Consider the following 6,202-nt stretch of genomic DNA (forward strand, 5'->3'; position numbering starts at 1 on the left):
TGCCAGTCTCCATGTTAGGTGGTGGGAGTATAAAGACAAAAACTACAGAATAGTCTCTTTCCTCAAAGAGTTCTGAGTCTCATGGGGAACCTTACAATTTATTATGTATGTGTGGACACTCTGGTTGCACAGCAGGATTAAAAGAGAAATATAATACAATGGCATATACTCATGTTAACATTTTAATTATGAATATCAAAGATCTGTGATTTTATCAGGGAAACTTCTGATAAGGGAATTCTCCCATCAAAGCAGATGATGACCTATCTATGATTAATAATTAGTCTGGGGAAATACTTAAGTCACCCTACAAAGTTTTCTGAGATACACAGATGAGTTGCAGGAGGTTAAAGACCTAGTTAAGTATCATCACTGTGTTTAAATGTCCAGTTTTTTCTTGACTCTAGGTCCAGGACAATGCATTGTTAAGCTGTTGCTGATGTAGGAGTCCACATGTTCTCATAATTATCATGGCCCTCTGGACCTGATATCACTGTATCAGCATTAATTGAAAGAATAACCAAAATTATAGTAATGATATCATATTTATGTAGCATCTACTAATTTTACAACCCTTTCCATATGCTTTATGTCATTTGGCATTCACTAACATAACAATGTTAGAGCTACAAGGGACCTCAGACATAGTCTAGTCTTATCCAGCTATTTTTTACTCATGTGGAAACAGGCAAAAATAGTAAATAATTTGTCCATGGTCCCACAGTTTGTAAATGTTGGAGCTAAAAACTAAACTGAGGTCTTATATTCTAGCCTACTGTATAGTACAGCATACTGCTTCAAAGAAAATATTTTATTTGATCCTCTCAGCAAGTCAGAGGCAGACAAGGCAGGTATTATTATCTCTATTCTATTGAGAAGAAACTGAGCTTCAAAGAGCTTAAGTGATTTGTTCAAGGTCACATGGCTCTGTATGTATTCATCCATTTCTGAACAGAATACAGTTGATTTGACAAGACCAATGTTCATTAAATTAGCTATAAATAAGTAGATTAAAGCAAATGTTGATGTTTGCATTTCCAACATAATAGATTGCTTGCTCAGTTGGTGACTTCTGCCCTAATTAAGGGTCACTGAGGTTGACAAAGTGATAAATTGGGCATATGTGCATATTTGGAACTATGTGAGGTATGCAGGGGAAGTTCATTACCAAGCAGGAAATCAGGGAAAACTTCATGGAGGAGGTAGCAAGCGAGTTGGTCTTTGACACATTAGTAGGAATAAAATTGGAAGACAGAGGAAGGAAAGAAATACAGGCATGGGAGAAAGTCTGAGAAAAGACAGACAAAATTATGCAGTGAATGTTTCGAAGGCAAAATTGTTCAAGTGTTCTGGAGGAGATTGAGTATGTGAAAGGGATGATGTGGGATAGGACTGAAGGTCAGCGTTGTGCACAGTAGTGTTGCGGGGTGCAAATGAGATAATGGATATAAAGTACTTTGCAAACTCTAAAGCAATATTTCAATGTCTGTTGTTGTTATTATTATTGTCATAATTATTAGCCTATAGTTACTAGATTCTGAGTCTGATGAAGACTTAGACTTAATTATCTGAGCCTTCTACAACACTCCTGCAGAGCTTAAGCAATGTTTATAGAACAATATGGAGATGTGCTGGTAAATGTTTAACAACTGGACTCTGGGGATAGAGGGATGTACGCACATACACTTTTAAGTTTCATCTGCATTTGTAACACTTTCTTAAAGTCTAGATGATCAATAAAACTATAAATCAAGCCCTGATTTGTAGATTACAGAATTGTGAGGTCCAAATGTTCACACTAAAATTTTAATAGTCACTCTTGCAAGCCAGTTAAGAATGGCTCCAAGCTATCTCTGCTTATGTCAAATTATGGAAGATCTTGAATGTCAACATAATAAAATAATTAATTTTAGACATTTGGCTGTGAACAGATGCACTGAAGCAATATATTTTCATTATGAAGGATTCAGGTAGTATGGCCACCAGTAAAATAACAATGGGTTAAAAGAATATTCTGAAAGCAACAGTACTGTACTAGGTACTTGGGATACAAAGAAAATATAAAACAGCTCCTACCCTTGAAAAGCTTATATTGTAACAGGGGAAGCCACATACACGTATGTGGTTGTAAGTTGTTTTCCAGTCACGTCTGACTCTTTGTGATCCCATTTGGGGTTTTCTTGGTGAAGGTCCTGGAGTGGTTTGCCATTTCCTTCTCCAGCTCATTTTACAGATGAGGAAAGTGAGGCAAACAGGGTTAAGCCCAGGGTCATTCAGCTATGTGACTGAAGTGAAATTTGAACTCAGCAAGATGAATCTTCCTGACACCGGGCCCAGAACTCTATCCACCGAGTGTAACTTAGCTGCCCTATATATATATATTCAAAACAAATAGATAGCTCTATATACACCATGTATCAAGCAGATACACATTAACAGTAGAGGAGAAAGCATTAACAGCTGGAGGACTAGAAGAGATCTCATCAAAAAGGAGTCACTTAAATTGATTCTTGAAGGAATTGTTAGATTCCAAGAGGCAGAGGATCAGTAAGAGACTCTATAGAAATAGGACTGCAAAGGCACAGAGAAGGCAGAAGTGTGTGTGTGTGAGAACCAGTAAAGAATCCAGGATAGCTAGACAGTAAAATATTGGAAGTAGGGGAGGTAATGTATGAGAAGTCTGGAAAGGTAAGTTGGGAATGGGGTATGAAGAGCTTTAAATGCCAAACAGAGGAGTATATATTTGATCCTAGAGGTAATAGGGAGCCACTGTTGTTTAATGAGTAAGATTTCTATTTTAGGAAAATCATTTTGTTAACTGTTTGGAAGATGGATTTGAAACAAGGCCACAGATATTTTCTTGTCCAACTTGTACCTGGACAACCCTCTACAATGCTCCTTCTCTCAACAAGTTATCATGTAGCCTTCATTTGAAACCTCTTTAGTAAGGGGGAACCTGAATCTTTTTGATGTACCCCATTTAACTTTGGGATAGTCTTGATTTTAAGTATTTTTTTTCATTTTTAATGGGGTCACCATTTATTTTTGTCAATAAATGTAGTATACGCCTTCCTCTCCTAAGCACTTTTTATCTTTTTTTCATATGTATCTTGTCTATACCAACATATGTGCATGTTCTCTCCCTCATTCAGATATAACGGGTTTTGTTCACTTTCTCCTCTATCCCTAATGCTTAGCAAAGTAATTGGCAAAGATTTTTATTGTTCAGTCATTTCCTGTCTGACTCTTTGTGACCCCCTGTGGGATTTTCTTGGCAAAGATACTGGTTTATCATTTCCTTCTCATTTTACATATGAGGAAACTGAGGTAAACAAGATTGAGTGACTTACTCAGGGTCACACAGCTAGTAAGTGTCTGAAACGGCATTTGAACTCAGTTCTTTCTGACTCCAGGTGTGGCACTCTATCCATTGTGCCACTTAGCTGCTTGAAATCAGGTTACTTAATCTTTTACCCTTGTTTATATCCTGTTGCTTGCTTAATGCATAAAAATCTGCCTCCCCTGTATTTGGGGTCCAGTGCCACACTGAAGAGGCTTGGTCCCAACTTGTTATATATTGCTTAATCACTATGCTCGATTCTTGGGAGCTCAAATCTTTGTTTTATCAGTTATTCCAGATTTTACCTGTCATACCCCAAAGCTTAGTGAGGCAAAAAATAGCTCATTTTAGAATATTAGGTATTCTCACCAGAGTATGTCAATAATGTATGAGAAGATTGAAGCTCCAAAATATGAGTAATTTGCAGGAAAATTGACTTTTCTGGGTCCCCTACCCCTAATTTCTAAGTATCTCAAAACTGTATTTGAAGGTATTTGCTTCAAAAATGGGAGCATTAAGGAGTATGCTGAGAACAAAGAGGGGAGAACTTCAGAATTTAGGCCTCTAAGTGATTCTGACTCCTGCCCTAACAGGTTGAATTGTTGATTGAGCAGGACCAGGAAACAGGAAATGGGAAGATAAAGGAAGTGGTTGGAGGTAAGGGGGCTGCCTCAAAGCTCTGAAAAGAAGGGTGAAGCTGCCTCTCAAGTCCCAGGTAAATAGATGCTCAGGACAGTTCTCTTAAACGGATTAGTGTCTCTGATCATTTCACTGAAGTGAAGTGAGAGAGCTTGGATGCCCCAGTCCTTCAAGGGCACAGAATTTAGGAGACCAGACCCTTGGGTCCCAGAGACAATGGTCATGCTAGGGGCCCAGATGCCTAGTTCTTTGAGGAGACAGAATCTGTGAGCCTGGAGAAATGAGGAATGCTTGCATCCTCAAGCAGACAGGAGCTAGCTCCTACAGTGCGTAGAAAGACATTTAACTCGGGGTTGGCTGGTAGTTCTCCAGCCTGCAGCCTGGCATAGAGTCCTTGGTGTAGCACAGGTCCTGGTCAGAGGCAAGACTTGGACCTGGGGCTCCAGGACAGCTGAACATTGAAGCTTCATCAGAAGGGGTTCGTGCTCATTAGTGCGCACAGGCAGGTAATAACCAGAATCCTCCCTGTACTTGGGGTGGGGGATCATAACCAAGCTGATCCTGACATGTTCACCTCCATTAGGTAGTAGGAGATGGTACTCACCAAGTTTGGCCCAAAGCCAACTTTCGGTGCAGTGGGCTGCATATGGTCCACCAGGACCCCAGCACAGCGTAATGAGAAGTCTTTGAACAGCAAGTCGTGCCAAGGCTGAGAGCCATGGGAGCACTGGGCAATCCCAGCCTCCAGGATTGGGGAAACTGAGGTTCCAGATGCAGCCTTGCAGGGAAGCCAGAACCAAGAACCACAGGGAGGTTTGGATTTCATTTTATCGGACTCAGATCTTAACTCTATTTCTGGGGTCAAGAAAAAACAAGCCTCATCCTTCTTCCACATGACCACTCTTACAATACTTGAGAAAAGCTATAATTTCCACTCTTCCTAAGTCTCACTTTCTCCAGGCTAAGGAACACCAGTTCCTCTAACCATGAGGCTTCTCACTAACCTGATTACCTCCTTTGAAATCTCTCCAGCTAATCAATATACTTTGGGATAGCCAGAAATGAACAAAATATTCTTAATGTGGCTTGACTCAGACAGAGTATGGCAGATCAACTATCTTCTGGACACAATATTTTTTTTTGTCCCATCCCGCGGGACATCAACAGAGGTCCGGACCTGTAAAAGAAGGAGGGGAGCAGGGGACACAGGAAATGGAGACAAGGCAGGCTTTCTGATCAAGTCTCGTTTATTGAAGGCAAGCTCAGGGTAGTTATACACACAGTAAGAGGGAGTGGGGGAGTTCCACCACCGGTATAGGGGCGGGGTATTCCAGGAAGAGGTACAGCTTTGTCCGTAATTTGTTCTTATCACAAGGACCACCAAAGGTATAGGGGCGGGGTATTCCAGGAAGAGGTACAGCTTTGTCCGTAATTTGTTCTTATCACAAGGAGGCCTTGACAGCTGCAACGCTAGTAATTTTCCAGAGGTCATACTGGGCCTGTGGTCCCTTACATTTTTTTTCTTAATGCAACCCTAAGGTAATAGTATATTGTTTATCTGGCATATCACATTATTGATTCACATTAAGCTTACATTTCATTAAACCACTCTAATTTTTTTCTAACAAATATATAATCATACTTCCTCCATTTTTATATTTATAAAGTTATTTTTTAAAAAAAGTATAATTTGCAGTGTTCCCTATTGTGTTTTTATTAATTTTGAACAAGCACTCTACTCTGTGTACACTTTTTTTCTTATTCCTAACTCTGTATTATTATTGTCATCATCACCAACATTTTTATACTGTTTTGAAGTTGTCAAAATATTTTATATGCATCATCTATTTTGATTCTTGTTGTTTGAAGTAAATTCTGCAGATATTGTTATCTCTACTTTATAGACAAGGGCATGAAAGTTCACAGTCATTCAATTACTTGTTCAAGGTTACATAACACTAGTATCAGAGGCAGAAATTGATACACGAACCTGTTAGTTAGCCTTCCCAACTCCATTCTGTCTCATCCTTAGATCTGATAAATGTAACATCTTTGCCTTTATCCAAGTGATTGATAATATATATATATATGTATATATATATATATATATGTATATGTAGCAAAGGTGTCTGGGACACTTCACTAATGATTGATTAAAATTTCATGTTGACATTGAGTCATTAATGACTACTTTTGTGGTTATAGCCACTCAACAAGTTTAAA

General features: G+C 39.1%; 1 pseudogene; it reads right to left on the minus strand.

Moving 5' to 3' along the window:
- Window positions 1-4,293: 4,293 nt before the first annotated feature.
- Window positions 4,294-4,806, minus strand: LOC114029071 (annotated as a pseudogene).
- Between the last annotated feature and the right edge of the window lie 1,396 nt (window positions 4,807-6,202).

Source organism: Vombatus ursinus, unplaced genomic scaffold (genome assembly GCF_900497805.2).
Source record: "Vombatus ursinus unplaced genomic scaffold, bare-nosed wombat genome assembly UNPS02014909.1, whole genome shotgun sequence".
Lineage (NCBI taxonomy): Eukaryota > Metazoa > Chordata > Mammalia > Diprotodontia > Vombatidae > Vombatus > Vombatus ursinus.